Here is a 16,688-nt window from a genome sequence, read left to right on the forward strand (position 1 = left end):
CTCAAATTTTTACTCTTATGAAGTAAATTATTAAACTCCAAAGTAATCGGCAATAATATAACATTTCTAGTGCAGTGTAAAAACTTTTTAGTTAAATAGTATACTAAGAATTTGTGACACTAAATGATTCTTACAATTCTATTCAGTACTTTTTAAATTATTTAATACGTGATATATATATTTTTTACAGTAATACCAATTATTAATTTCATTACAAATAACTTTACTACTACGGTTTTTAATTTCTACTTTCCTGGTATCATAACTCTAGAGCATTCGTTCTCAAAGTGGACGATAACGCCCTCTTGTGGGCACTGAAGGCCTTCAGGGGTGGCGGTAGAAGGCCCGCAGAGAATTGGGTGCGTTCAGGCGGTCTAGGAAGGAAATGTCTGTACTTAAAAAAAAATTATGTTTTCCTGATATTTCAAACTAAAATATGAAGTAAAATGTAAGTTTCAACTCAGAAATAGGATATGCCACGTCTAAAATCAATAATTGCAATTGCTGTTTTTAAGAGCTCATCTTAAGTGCAATTATTATTTTTAACAGATGGTAAGTTTAAAAATTTTGTGGGGCGCTAGAAAATGTTTGATTCTCAACGTGGGCAGTGGGCGAAAAACTTTGAAAATCTATGTAGAGTTTTGCTGCAAGTGGTAAGTATGGAGATTAGTCAAAGAAGGGATATGTTTTTTTGCATTTCTCGATATTTCATGACCCAGGGATATCCAAAAAAATAAAAAATGGGGGTAATTTTCGTACGTATTTACGTGCATTGACTTGTCTGAAGCTTAATAACGTTTGACTAGATAAACCAATTTTGATGAAATTTTGTAAAGAGAGTGTGTCTGGGGAAATTTATTGGTGAAATTATGGTGTCAAAATCTCAAACGGGGGAGGGGGTCAATTTGCGAAAATAATCCCACTTTGCATTAAGCTCAGAATATGCGTGCATGTTTATTTTACCATTTTTTTTAATGAATTTCTAGGCATAGTACAAGCAAACAAAAAAAAAAAAAACTTGGGGGCAATTTTGGGTGTGAAGGAGTCAATGTCTGGTTAGGCTTGCACAGAAATGGCGTCATCGGTCCTTTTTCTTACGGAGCTCACTGGAACAGGACACACGTACCTCGACATGCTTGGGAACTTTGCTATTTCTCAGATTCCTACAGGTTTCAGTTTCCAACAAGATGGTGCTTCTCCACACTTTCATTGAGATGCTACCATGTTCTTAAACAACACTCTGGATAGGACGAGGAAATCCAACCGCATGGCCACCTAGATCTCCAGATATCACTCCTTTCGACTTTATTTGCTTGAGGATTTATGAAAAGTTGTGTGTACCATAGAAAATTTAGAGGTTTGGATTGTTAAAACTGTCGGTCTAATAACAGCCGCAAATGCTGCTACACACCTGACAAGAGTTAGATTATTATCATCTAGATGTTTGCCAACCCACCGGGTTGGTCTAGTGGTGAACGCGTCTTCCCAAATCAGCTGATTTGGAAGTCGAGAGTTCCAGCGTTCAAGTCCTAGTAAAGCCAGCTATTTTTACACGGACTTGAATACTAGATCGTGGATACCGGTGTTCTTTGGTGGTTGGGTTTCAATTAACCACACATCTCAGGTATGGTCGAACTGAGAGTGTACAAGACTACACTTCATTCACACTCATACATATCATCCTCATTCATCCTCTGAAGTATTATCTAAGCGGTAGTTACCGGAGGCTAAACAGGAAAAAGAAAGATGTTTGCCAAGCTACAAAAGGTGCACATATTGAACTTGACTAATCTACATTAAAACTGTCGAGTTGCTGTGTTCAATAAAAATAAAAAAATTAATAAATCATATTAACTTGTTATCTTAACATAAACTGTTACTTTTGGATACCTTTAGCCCGGACACTGTATTTTAACACAACTATTTACAAAAATGATATTGCAGTGGGGGACTTTTACTAATATATTTACATGTTATAATAATCAGATATTTAATTCAATTTAAATTGAGGTAAATGAAAGGTTTTTTAATTCCTTTATTTTAGTTTTCATATACAATTGATCTTTTATTTTTTACAATTTAAGGAATAAATTAAAATAGAAATAAAATAGAGATGCCATGGACCATGTATTCTCCTCAAATGCCATATGACTGAAATTTGTTAGGCTATATCATTTTTTAATGAACAAGATTTGAAATTTTAAAATTAAAAATAAAATAGAATTAAAATATTACATAGAATTATTTGTTGATTTTCATCAATTTTATTACGATAAAATTTTCAGTATATGGTTCTGGTTTATTAAGCCAGTAAAAGCATGAATCTGTACTGAAGAGGTGGAAAATTATTTTTACGGGATATTTAACTTTTGATTAATGGGTGTAACTATATAATATAAAACAAAACAAATAAAGCGCTCAACAAATTCAGCTAAAATTATTTATTATATAATAAAATTACGTATATCTATGAAGTATTAATAAATTATAAGTACTAATTTATAAGGCGTAGGATGTAAAAACGACGATGTTTAAAGGAAAGTAAATTGAAAGTTTAGTAGTAATTTAAAAATTACTGATATTATACGATCCAATTCAGAGCTCTTCACTATTACGTAATCGATTTGATTAGATCGATAAGAACCGATATCCGGTTTCTACTGAATCGTAGAATGGAACCGTCTGAATAGTGGTTCGCATTCAATCTTATTAAAACGTGATACTAAAATTATAACTCTATAGACTTTTCTAACCCGACCTTCTGAATAAGAATATTTAAAAAAAGTATCTTGATAAAACACAAAGAGCACTAATCAGCTATCTGTAAATACCAAAGTCGTAACCCAAAAATGCACGTTCGCAGATATATGAGCATACTTATATATTTTATTTGTAATCAAGAGGAAGATTTTATTTTATTACATTTTTTTTTTGTTTAACCTCCGGGACCACCGTTTGGCATTACTTCAGAGGATGAAATGAATGATTTGTAGCACGTATAAAAATGCTATGCCTGACCGGGATTCGAACCCGGGACCTCCGGATGAAAGGTCGAGACGCTACCACTCGCGCCACGGAGGCCGGCTTAAGAGGAAGATTAGAATGTGGAATATGCACGCGCTAATAAAACCTGACAAAGGAATACCAAAGAGTAGGTCATTTTCCGTTGAATTAAATGAAATAGAGGAGACTTCGCATATTTTCTTCTGATACGCATCAGTTTTTTCCCGGTAAATCTGGTATTATTACGGAACGGAAGGGTAGCGGGAGTTTATTATCTCCTTACTAATCGTAGAATCTGGACAAATGTGCTTTGCTGCTGTGTCTTTCTTTTATATGTCGGGTCATTATTTATTTAATAGCGGTTATAGATTTTCATGTTTTGTTTATGAACGGAGTTGGATTTTGGATTCCGGTCCTTTAGACCTATGCGAAATAATTAACCGGGCCTGATTGTGGGAGACTAGGGGCATACGTGCCTCATACTCCCGGCGTAATTCCCCTTCAGTCCGTCTGCTGAAGTCCTTTCGGTGCTAGCGCCTTTCGGACAAACAGGAATACGCCTTCCGGAACCCTAATGTTTGGAGGAAGCAATGCACTCCCTTCTCCGGAGGGAGTTTCATGTGCTGATTAAAGTAAAATTGTAAGTTAGGTGGTATTATTAAACAAAATGAGTAGTAGCAAAGTTAATCATGATAAGCCTAAAGTAATAATAAGCGAAAGATGGAAATTTTTCTTGTACCTCAAAATGTAATTCTTCTTCTTGACAAAACCTGCTTATGGAAATTAAAAGAACAATACTTGTTACAATAATAAATACAAAAGAATACCAAATATTTTACTTACGTAATAATGTGTGGAATAATTGACAAAGTAATCCTATTTCAAAACAAAATTCTGGATATTAGCATTATTGAAATCTTGTCAACTGCCCTCACATCGGCATATGATCAAAAGTTTCATCCCAAAATCCATAATTACTATTAGTTCAAAATTGAGAATCTATAAACAAAAACAAACAAGAAATTATGAAAATATAATGTTAAAAATTTAGGTACAAATAAAAAAAAAAAGCTTCTAATCAATATAATGTGATTAATATAAGAGTTATATTGCTATAGTTTATTGAAAAATCAAGTATCTAGAAGCTTACTGCAGAAAAATAAATTTTACTAAAAAATACAGCTGTGTTAAAATAATGTTATTACATCAGTTATACATAAACCAATGTTAAATATAAAAATTTATTTTAACATTTATTGGTATTAAATAAACATACAAAAAATATTTTCCTGCATTTTTACGTAATCTCCTTGAACTTCTACACATTCTTTCTAGGATGTTAATTATAATAAGGAGAGCTTATGAATATTTTCTTCATAAAAAAAAAAATAAATTGAGAATGTATCAAAAGTTAAACTTCCTTAGTCTGGAATCGATGTCCTCCTAGTCAATGGTCCAAACAGAAAGAAATCACAGGGGACGGATATTCTAAGGGCTTCCAGTAAATTTCGTTCAATTTATCGCGAATACTACCAACTAATACTCTTTTTCAGTTTAGCCTTCAGAACCACCGTAAGGTATTACTTCAGAGGATGAATGAAGCATAGTGTTGTACAGTATCAAGGTCAACCATTCCTGACACGTGTTGTTAATTGAAACTGGTGCTGAGGATAGCGATGTGCTATAGATCAGTCTCGACCGATTTATTACAAGTCATCGCTAGGATGCCTCCCGCATCACTGCTGGCAGAGATGAGGTCAGCGATTTATGAAGGCCGCGGTAGGGATATAGCATACAATAGAATGCTGGCCGAATGACAACGTAGATGGGATACCTCTGACAAGGTAAAGGTGGACTTACGAGTTAATAAGGAACATCAAGTTGTGGTTTGGAAGGAAGGCCGGGGAGCTGAGTGCTTGGTTCTCGTAGTTTCTTATGGGCTATGGCTGTTTTAGGACATACCTGAATCGGAGGAGACGCATAGAAGACAACAGGTGTCCCTATTGCCTACTGGTGGATTCGCCAGCACATGTTATGTTTCACTGTTCCAGATGGGAAGCTCAAAGACAGCACATGTACAGCGTTACTGGGCCCTTAGAAACCAACATTATTAAAAAAATAATGCTTAAGTTGGACGAGGCATTCAATACCATTAAACATTTTATCCATGAAATATTGTGATGTAAGGACCGAGAATTGTGCGTCACATGATTTAGTTTTTAGCACAGCACTGGTCACCAAGAGCATAAATTCTGGCTACCAAGAAGATGCCTTGAAGACCTCATGAAGATCTGGGTATCGAGGAACGGCAATGCGAGACCGATTGACCCGGGAGAGAGGTCAGCCTGGCAGCGGAGCCGTCGTTTGTCTGCAAAAGCGCGGATGGATGGCGGTAATAATGCTCCCGGGACACCAGATCCCCCGTGCGCGACACCCTCTGTGGAACCGTCACCTTTTGGTGGTATTGAAGCGGACAGGACTGGAGGATCACACAGTCCGATGCATGCCCGCTAAGGGGATGCATTCTGTCTGGGAGCTGCGCATGCCTTTTGGTGAATCCGGTTCCTAGAATGGGGATAAGGCGCAGTTTTTAGTTTAGTGGATTCAACTCCCATGTACCCGGAGAGGCGTTATGCTTCGGACCTTCTGGGCCTGCGTGGCTCGAGGAGCGATACCAACATCTTTGCTCTTTCCGTTCGGTATGATGGCCGGAGAGTGATAGTATCATTGCGCACGTTAAATGAAAAAAAAAAAAAAAATACAGCTAAGAACACCGGTATCCACGATACCGGTATGTGATATCCGTATAAAATAAATCTTAGATTTACTTTTATACAGATTTGAACCTTAGAGCTCTCGACTTTGAAATCAGCTGATTTGCGACGACGAGTCCATCATTAGACCAACCCGGTGGGTTGAGTACTAACAGCTGTGTGAGGCCTGGCGTTATCCTGAAGGAGATTCACATCTCTGATCGGCTGACGGTGTCTTTAATTACTGTAGGCGACATTTACTTTGTCCAAGAGCTGGTAGTAGTAAATAGCGTTTACAGTGCAAAGTTGGTGGAAATAATTAATGAGAAATACGCCTTTCCATTCCCAAAAGACGGTTATAAGGACTGTTCCATCTGATAGGTGTGTTTTCACTTTTACAGAGCAGGAATCTTACGCCAGTCCGTACTATCGATTTTGAACTCGAGTGTGGTGACGGACTCATATCTATTCGATGTAAAAATTATTTTTCTCTCGACGAAATCGATTCAGGAGACTTTAGCAAATTTCCTTCAGATCTATTTCCGATTACGGGTCAAATTTTTGGAACGCAATTCTAATAGACTTTCAACATTTTCAAAATTCCTCCGTTCCAACTTACTCACGTTCGTACGTGACACAATTATTCGGTTTATATCTGACTGATCCTCACACTAGAAAGATCACAGGCAACAAAAGATTGAATGCAGCAAAACAGTCTTACTAGAAGACAATAGAAAAGGATTAAAGAAAGCGTGAATAGAAATTTTGCTTCCGTAAAGAAATAAAAGGTGAAGAAAAGTATTAAAAAAAAAATCACAATTCTAACATGACTGTGACTATGTCTAGAAAACTAACTGGCTTCTTTCTCCGGAAATGTTAAAAAAACAAATTAAGACCCTTCAAAATTGATTTATCAAAATAATAACTGTAATTTAAGATAGGTAAAACAAATAAAAGAAAAATTGAAACTAGAATAAAGGGGCATTTGGTTCATTATACATGTATAGAAGACCAGCGAATTCGGCTGTTGTTTACTATTGGCCAGGAAACTGATTACTAACTTAATTTATTGAAAACGGGTGATAAAAAAATGTACATAATAAACAGGAATTGAGTGTTTAGGAAACTTACTTTAATTAATAATGAAATAGAAACTCCTTTGCTGAACCGATAAGAACCAGTATTTAATATACACTAGTTAATATATTCAAGAACGTTTTACTAAGTTTTTTATCGTAAGTATAATAAATGTTGCTTTTTCTAAAAATTATATTTATAGGCGTGGATATCTTTTTGATTGGTTTAAAATTTAAGCTGTTTTTATCTTTCTTGAGATTAGTTTTATCTATCTAACCTATTAAAGAGCCACTACGAATGATTAGATTTCTTTTTAAACTAGATTTACGATTGCTAAACAGATTTTCTACAAGTACAAAGAGTTTGAATTTTTTACGTTTATTTTTTATTTTTTTTCTAAAATCCCACCTAAAAGTTTTTTTTTGAAAAAAGAAATAATTTTCTAATTTTTCTTAAAATACGTTTACTCTTAAATTAATGTTATTTATCATTTATTTATTTATTTATTTCATTTAAATTTTTACATGCGCATACTTGTAAAATGAGCATTTATAATTTCTCTATTGTTTACTGATGATGATGATTGTATAACATTCGAAATAGCCATCTAAGTTAAAACCTTTTTTTTTTGCTTGGTGAATTAATTCATTAAAGAAGTTTACAGAGAAGCTTGTACGTGTGAATTTGGAAATGAAATTTTTTTGTAGCGTATGAAAAATTTCATGGCTGATCGGTAATCAAACCTGGGACCGCCGGATGACAGGCTGAGACACTACCACACCGCAATGGAAATCGGCATTCTAAATAAGATATTTTTAAATGGTATTTATAATATAATCTAGTTTTCCAATTTATTAAATAGTTGAAAAGATATAAAAATATAAACAACAATTTAATTAGTCTGTGACATCAATCAGATTAAATCAAGCCGATGTAAAATCTGAACTAATCCTATTAAACGTACACATTGAAATTAACTTAATTAATTTGAATTTAATACAATCACGTCTCGATTCGTGTTCTTTACAATGAATAAAGGAATGCATACAAAACAACTAACTTTATTAATCAATTCTTAGCACATCTGTGAAGCTACACGTGCACCTTTATAAATTTCCAGAACTTTAGATGGTTTATACCTCGTAATATTACAGAATGACCCATAAGTTTCCATACATAGGAAAAAACAAGATAAAAAAATGTGATACGAAACAAAGATCATCTAAAGGAACTATCACCAACGCCATTACAAGCTCCAGCTGTGCTTATACGTGTTCTTCAACACTGAAAGACACGCATCGAAATGTGTTTTTTCAAAACAATGTTAGTTATGTTGAGCATATTACATAAATAAAAAAGATTTTTATAAACAAATATTTATTTTTCTGTACATGGAAAATTATGGGGCCCATATAATTTACTATTAAAATAGTAATTAAAAACTACTTTTTTTTAGTTTTCCTATGACAACTTACGTGATATTATTTAAATTAGAATATCAGGGGTACCCTTCCTCAATCATATTCATTGTTGTGGAAGTGATCACCTGGATTTGAAGAAGATACCATGTCTCTGATGATTGGAAAAAATTGTAAGGTGACAAAAGATGATCACATGAACATTATAGTTACGTTCATTGGATCATGCGATTTAATCATAAGCTCAAGTTTGATAGGTAAATTTGTTATCTAAAGATAAAAAATGTATACCGATTATAATAATAAAATATCAATTTTAATGTGGCATACGTATAAGTTGGAGTTATGTTTAACTATTTTATACAGGTAAGAAATTATTATAAATAAAAGATATATATTTTTAATTATCAGGATAGGTAAGACATATTTTATAAAAAATGGTCTAGGACTCTCTCTATTCCTACTTGTTAAAAATGAATTTATTTTTTTTCAATAAGGGTGAACTTTAGATATAAAATATAAAACTTTAAGGATAATGATTTAAAAAAAAAAAAAATATTTAAGTTACTAATTACGATGATAAGTAATCTACATTAACAGCGTTTTTATCCCGCATGCTAACAGCGTGTGATACCTAGGACGGCACCTGATTGGTCGTCTGTCGTGGAGGAGTCATATCAGGGAGAAAAGGACGCAGCTTATCATTAAGTTCAGGGAAATGTACTGCTTGCTAGGCAGGGGCTCGCAACTATCATTATCTAATAAGCAATTGCTGTGCTTAGAAGTCCTGAAATCGATTTGAACATACGAAATCCAACTGTGGGGTACGGCAAGCGACAATAACATCGAAGTCGTAAAGCGTTTACTAAACAAATTATTAAGAAATATAGTAGAATCACCGCGGTTTGTGACGAACAATGAAATACACCATTATCTGGAATTACCGACCGTTCGAGAGGAGATACGGTGAATCAGTAAAAGATACAAAATGAAACTGAAAAAATATATATGATCTGGCTGTCGGTGAACCTCCTGGATAACAACGAAGGCGCCTAAAGCGACTGCGTATATTAGATCTGTAACTTCTCCGAAATTTCAGGTGATTCAGTTACCCTAGGATGTTTGCATCATTAAAATTTTTCATCACTTACTTTTTTCACCAGCCAATTATTACGGATCCAAGCACTATAAATTGGTGGAAAGGTGGTGGAAAGTTGGCATTCAGCGACCTAGGCGTGGCAGCGAATTGCTGCCTAGACAAAATAAATTTTATTATAGGTGTCATATATATTTTAAGTAGTTGACGGGGTGCGCCTACCCATTTTAGAAAATATATGACAATTGAGCGGTTGGGACACGTAAGCCGATGGCACCACGCTTATTCCGCTCACGCTTTTAGGTTTACTCTAGGAGCCAGTTATGACACTGTTTCGAGGCTTAGTAGCCGGTTGTGGCACAGACATTCGGTCTTATGCTTTAGGGCGACCGAATGGGATGGTGGCGGGAGAAATGCCAAGCAAACCGACCACTTACTTTTGTAGGTTTTTGACTTTTTTCATTGCTTTTTTATTTGATTAGTTATCCTTTGTCTGGACTGATAAAAATATTTTTGGTGTTTTCTTTGCTTTTGTTGTTCTTTACTTTTGATCAGTGGCGACTCCCGTATAGGTACTGTGGAAATGTAGCACTCCCTATTTCCACTTGATATTATCGATAACATTTAATATAATGAGTCCTTTTTTCTTTAATTATTTCTTTATACTTGTACAATATACGTATAATCCTTAAGCTTAATGTCAGTACCCATCCACCCAGTTTATGAAAAAGATAGAAAATCTTTGTATGGAACTGTACGCTTCACAGTTCCGGCGGCGTGGTGAGTGGCTGTTGTGTGCAGCTCACATAAGAAGCTGCACGTGAGGCTGCGGGAGGAGAGAACATTGTCGCTCCTGCAGTGTCGATCTTGGCGTGCTGGTGGAAGGTAATTTTTTTTTTTACTTCGCGTATGTGAGGAAAATTCTTTGTTCGTTTCCTTTTCTGGTTTAGTCGGTGTAAGGAATATGAAAGCGGTTTAGTTGTTTATTCAGTAATGATCAGAAGATGGCATAAAACAAGGACTCTGATTGCCAAATCTGTCTAAAAACACGCTGTATGGGCGAAAGAGAAGGTAATTAGAAAAACTAATAATGTATTTGTTACTGTGAATATAAAAATTTTAATTAAGCACCATTGGACTATAGTGTTTTTAAGCGAACATTTTATTAAGTTATTATCAAATAAGTTAAAAGGTTATTATCTAATAATAATAAAAAAATATTATCTTTATTGACGTTTTATTATTTATTTGGTTAAACCGAATACGGCTTTTAAGCACATTGACCTTATGTGTACCATATTCTTGAATATGATAAAGTGAAGAATTAGATTATTATCCTGCTTCCAGCTATTCTATTTGATTCATTTTTTTCGGTTCTTTTATTTAACAGAAAACTTTAACCATGGTCTTGAAAAGGCTCAGAAAAAACTTTCTGGGGCAGCACCCCCACTAATTTTAGCTACTGCTTTTGACCAATGTTCTTTGGACTCAACTTTGTGTGTAGTATATTTATACTGTATAAGATATATATACATAAACACATCTTTTAGGAATTTCAATGGAATCCCCTCTCTGCTAGTCATTATTTTTTTTGTATTCAAATTTACTTATAATTTCGTTAAGTTGGAATCGTTTATAAATTAAACAGTGCGGCAAAAAAAGTTATTAATACTGGCTGTTTAACATTTTTATTATTATAATAATTTTTTTATCGATTAATCCACCGAATAAGTTCGAAGATTGTGGGTGGGAATATGGAGTTAAATTCTGTAGCATTTAAAAAATGTTATGTCTGACCGGAATTGAATGCGGATTAACCGGATAAAAAACTGAAACGCTAAAATTCCGCAACCGAGATCGGCGGAATGATCGCTTTAGTATTTTTTCTAGTACGGGTCTCAGAGAGAAAAAAAAAAAATGAAACCCCATAAAATTCGATAATTTTTGTCCTATATATTTTTTATTTTGGTTTGAGCGAAGGAATTTTATCTCTCTCATAGTAAAAAAATCCTTGTTTTGTCGCTGGTATAAAACAAATCAATATGACCAACATAGTCGGTTGTAAATTATCGCTATGAAAGGAGAAAACAGGATTAAACCTTCACAGCGGGTGAACAACCAGATCAACAATAACTAACCTTCACTTTCTTCCTGTTAATTTTTCATCTGTCTATTATTATGTATATGGGAGGTTCCATGGATTTCATTTTATAAATTTATGAATTGGTATGAATTAAATAAGTGTCATATAAATTTATTTATTTTCTAATGATTAATTCTCACCACAGGAAGCCATTACTATTATTACAATCATTTCATCGTCATCATTGTCATTATTAAAGTTAGCTGAATTACAAAACATACGAGTAAGGAAACTCCTTTTTATTATTAAAATGATGGAGAGGGGGGGATCGCCGGTAAAAATTCTATGAAAATGTTACCTATAGAAATTTATTATTATTATTATTTTTTTTTGTTTACGTTTTCGCTCTTTCTAGACGTATTATCATAAATTCTATTCTACGCGAGAAATTAAAAAAAATCTGTACTACCAAAAAGGGACACAAAGATTACCTTACAATAAAAAAATTCTTATCTTGTACTAAAAAAGTGTTATAGTAATGATACCAAAGAAATCAGGGGCAGATAAATGTGAAGAATACAGAACAATTAGTTTAACTAGTCATGCATCAAAAATCTTAACTAGAATTCTATACAGAAGAATTGAGAGGAGAGTGGAGGAAGTGCTAGGAGAAGACCAATTTGGTTTCAGGAAAAGTATAGGGACAAGGGAAGCAATTTTAGGCCTCAGATTAATAGTAGAAGGAAGATTAAAGAAAAACAAACCAACATACTTGGCGTTTATAGACCTAGAAAAGGCATTCGATAACGTAGACTGGAATAAAATGTTCAGCATTTAAAAAAAATTAGGGTTCAAATACAGAGATAGAAGAACAATTGCTAACATGTACAGGAACCAAACAGCAACAGTAGCAATTGAAGAACATAAGAAAGAAGCCATAATAAGAAAGGGAGTCCGACAAGGATGTTCTCTATCTCCGTTACTTTTTAATCTTTACATGGAACTAGCAGTTAATGATGTTAAAGAACAATTTAGATTCGGAGTAACAGTACAAGGTGAAAAGATAAAGATGCTACGATTTGCTGATGATATAATAATTCTAGCCGAGAATAAAAAGGATTTAGAAGAAACAATGAACGGCATAGATGAAGTCCTACGCAAGAACTATCGCATGAAAATAAACAAGAACAAAACAAAAGTAATGCAATGTAGTAGAAATAACAAAGATGGACCACTGAATGTGAAAATAGGAGGAGAAAAGATTATGGAGGTAGAAGAATTTTGTTATTTGGGAAGTAGAATTACTAAAGATGGACGAAGCAGGAGCGATATAAAATGCCGAATAGCACAAGCTAAACGAGCCTTCAGTAAGAAATATAAGTTGTTTACATCAAAAATTAATTTAAATGTCAGGAAAAGATTTTTGAAAGTGTATGTTTGGAGTGTCGCTTTATATGGAAGTGAAACTTGGACGATCGGAGTATCTGAGAAGAAAAGGTTAGAAGCTTTTGAAATGTGGTGCTATAGGAGAATGTTAAAAATCAGATGGGTGGATAAAGTGACAAATGAGGAGGTATTGCGGCAAATAGATGAAGAAAGAAGCATTTGGAAAAATATAGTTAAAAGAAGAGACAGACTTATAGGCCACATACTAAGGCATCCTGGAATAGTCGCTTTAATTTTGGAAGGACAGGTAGAAGGGAAAAATTGTGTAGGCAGGCCACGTTTGGAATATGTAAAACAAATTGTTAGGGATGTAGGATGTAGAGGGTATACTGAAATGAAACGACTAGCACTAGATAGGGAATCTTGGAGAGCTGCATCAAACCAGTCAAATGACTGAAGACAAAAAAAAAAAAAAATATCTTGTACTGAATGCATTAATTTTTTTTTAAATGCCAATAATATGTCTAGTAAAGTTTTGTTAAATATGTGTATATACATCTGTACTATAAAGCAACTCGTCCTGACTGATTGATTCATCGTCACCCAGCAAAAACTACTGAAGGTAAATTGATAAAAATTTGTATACATGTTCTTCTTACGGTCTAAGTGTAGACTAAGAAAGGATTTTTTTAAATTACAAGTGTAATGGGTTAAAATGGAGTAACAATGAGATTAACAATTTTTTAATCTCTCGGTAAGAAGTGAAGATAACAACGATTTTTGGTGTACAGTACATAATTTTCATGTGAATACCTAAAAATTAATTTCTACATTTTTAAAATTCGATCTTGAAAGAAGTAGAGAAAGATAAAAAGATTTGAAAAATGATTGCAAATTTTTCCCATTTTTGACTACTGAAGAAGGCATTCACTAGATTGGGCTTGAAAATGGTTTTCAGATAAATATCTAAAAACCATTTTCAGGTTTTATTGAATTTCGATTTTTTGAGGGGTGCGACGGGATTCGGCGCGGCGGTTCTACCGACATAACACTGTTAGTGTATGTGTGACGCGACTGGGTGTACCTGCCTATGGTTACTTGACTAAAAAACGTAAAATAGAAATAATTAAAAATTAACAAAAATTAAAATTAAAATTATCAAAGTATCTCCAAATGGTGTTTATCGGATAACGATAAGAACCGAGAAAAATACATTTTTATCCGTACGAAGTGCGGGTAACCAAAACTGTCACTGCCACTGACACTGTTTGTGCGGCGCGACTGGCTGCACCTGAGCCCCGGTTACTTGACTAAAAAAGGAGAAATAAAAAAAAAAAAAAAAAAAATTGACCGCGACGGGAAACACAAGTAACTAGACAGCGCAGGCAAACCCGCGATGGAGGGATGCTAATATCACGCACGTAGCGAGTTGTTGACTAACAATCAGTAGACTTTATCATTCAGAGGTTAAATCTAGTAAGCTAGGTCCAAAAAGTCCATTTTTAGCATTTTACATTTTTGTAATGTATAACATATAAAAAGTATTTTCACAAAATTTGAGATAAATCGATACATAATCATTTCCCTAGTCATTAATCCCCTTCTATGTACCTTAACCCGCCGTTACTTGACCCTGCAGGAGTAATGCCGTTACTCGACGTGTGAGCGCCGCGTTCACTCTGATGCAATACTAATAATAATAATTGATTGCTGGGAATTTCCCGCAAGACAGAAATGCAACACTTGATTATCACATTCCAAACAAATGCGTAGGCAGCTAAATGGCGTCCCAAGAATCTTCAAAAGGTTTTCAACTACTTTTACCAGGTTCAGCTAGTCCTGGAAAAGTGGATGAACTAAAACTCTTAGCGATGTATTATGACAATAGATGTTCTGAATCTGTCCTCCAGCTGGAATATGTTATTTGGTGTTAGGAGAGTCATTAAATTTAAAATGCATTCTAGAAGTGATTGAATTACTGGATCACTGCAATAAAGAATATTTGCCGAATATCCATTATCTCTAGCAAGTTTTAGCGACCCTTCCGATAACAACATGTACTCATGAACGCTCGTTCTCCACAATGAAGAGAGTCAAAAAGATTGCAAGTCAGGGGATAGAAGATTAAGCTCTTTAATTTCTTTGTCAGTGGATGGAGATATTACTGTTAATCCGAATGAAGTTTTAGATATTATGACGAGAAAGAAAAATCAACGACTAGCTTTCTAATAATTCATAATTTTTATTATAAATGTGTGACTGTGAAGTATAAATGTGGATTCTAAAAAAATTATATACTAATATTATGATTCTTATTTGCGTAGTAAATGATGTATTAAATCTAAGCATATTTTTTTTTCTATTTTTCAAATGCAACAAAGTAAAAAAAAATCATTTCAATATAAAATGATTTTCATTATTATTATTATTATTATTTTATCATCATCAGCTCCCTTATCCCCCACCCTCGAAAAATATCCTAGTAATTATATATATATATATATAAATATTACAGGCATGTGTATAAAGATGAAATTACCGGCTGGGATCCCTTCCATGGTACGGATAAAATTATTTCGATTTAACTGATTTATTTTGAAGTAATCTAATTACAGAATAGATTTTGTTTTCTTGATTTCTAAATCGTTTAAGGACACGATTTATCACTCTGTTATTAAAGCGCGTGTGCTTTGTTGAATAATTTACAATTCTGTTTCGTTACTTGCGTGCATAATTTGTAATTCTATTAAGGACATTGAACGTTCATCCCTTATTTATGAGTGTATGTTTGAACATAATGAATTGGCTAAGCATGATGACATACTCATTATTTCCATTGTCGGTATTTTTTTTTTTACTTTTAAGGCCGCAAAGGACCACTTTAGTCATAATAATTCGTCTTTTTTGCCGATCTTTCGGCCTTTAAGTTCTTAGCTTTTACTTTCTCCCAATATTTAGTCATTCTTAATGATCTTGCTTTACGATCCTCTTCTGAATAAACTATTTTTGTATAATTAAAAGTTCTTACTTTAAAGTTGGTATTCGGATCTTTAATTACAAATTTTAATTTTTCGGATTTATTAAGTAAATCTTCGAAATCAAATTTAATTCTTGCGTATCTTCTTTAATTTCTTAATCCATAATGGCGGATTTTTTAAAGACTAAAATTGATCGATAATTCTCTTATTAATCCTATCCTGCGGTAATCTTAACAAGTGTGCACAGAAAGAAATTCGCTTCTTTTTCATAGTATCAATTAAGGATTCCAAATTTTCGTACAGAAATTTATATTATAATTTTATATTATAATCAGTAATTATATTATAATAAAAATTTAATTTATTTTTGGTTCGTTACAGTTACTGCTAACCGGAATATATTTATCACCAGTATTATTTAATTACTCTTATCAGATGGAACTACTATGAATATTCATACAGAAATACAGCATTTATATTAAAATTTATTTTTATTTATATAATTTTGAAGCAGGCTTTCTTATTAATAACTAATCAACTTCTATTTCAATTCTGGCAGACAACCCAACCTGGTTACGCCCTTAAAATTTTGTTTATATGTACATTATCTTTGTATTGATGAAAAGTAAATACAATTTTATCATATTTTCATTATTATTAGTTCTTAGAAAACATGTAAATGAATTATATACGGTTTAAATGAATTATGTTCCGGCTTCTTTATTCCATTCGACTGCTTACCAAAGCAAGGCAAAATAGTTGTTTATTAACAGAATATGATGAAGACATTGAATACAGTACTTGTACTGTCCATTTTTTTTGGCTGATATACTCGTATACAAGTTATTAATGATAATTTAGATTCTGAATATGGCTCCTTCTCCAAAACTAATC

General features: G+C 33.5%; 1 protein-coding gene across 2 annotated transcripts in view; it reads right to left on the reverse strand.

Moving 5' to 3' along the window:
* The window catches only part of LOC142321461 (uncharacterized), a 221,734-nt gene that overhangs the window by 56,058 nt on the left and 148,988 nt on the right, over positions 1 to 16,688 (reverse strand). For both annotated transcript variants that reach the window (XM_075359560.1, XM_075359561.1), the window contains exon 3: positions 3,847 to 4,002. The gene's annotated coding sequence lies outside the window, so the exon portion shown is untranslated. The remainder of the gene's footprint in view (positions 1 to 3,846; positions 4,003 to 16,688) is intronic.

This window comes from Lycorma delicatula, chromosome 3, assembly GCF_047948215.1.
Source record: "Lycorma delicatula isolate Av1 chromosome 3, ASM4794821v1, whole genome shotgun sequence".
In the NCBI taxonomy this organism is placed as follows: Eukaryota; Metazoa; Arthropoda; class Insecta; order Hemiptera; family Fulgoridae; genus Lycorma; species Lycorma delicatula.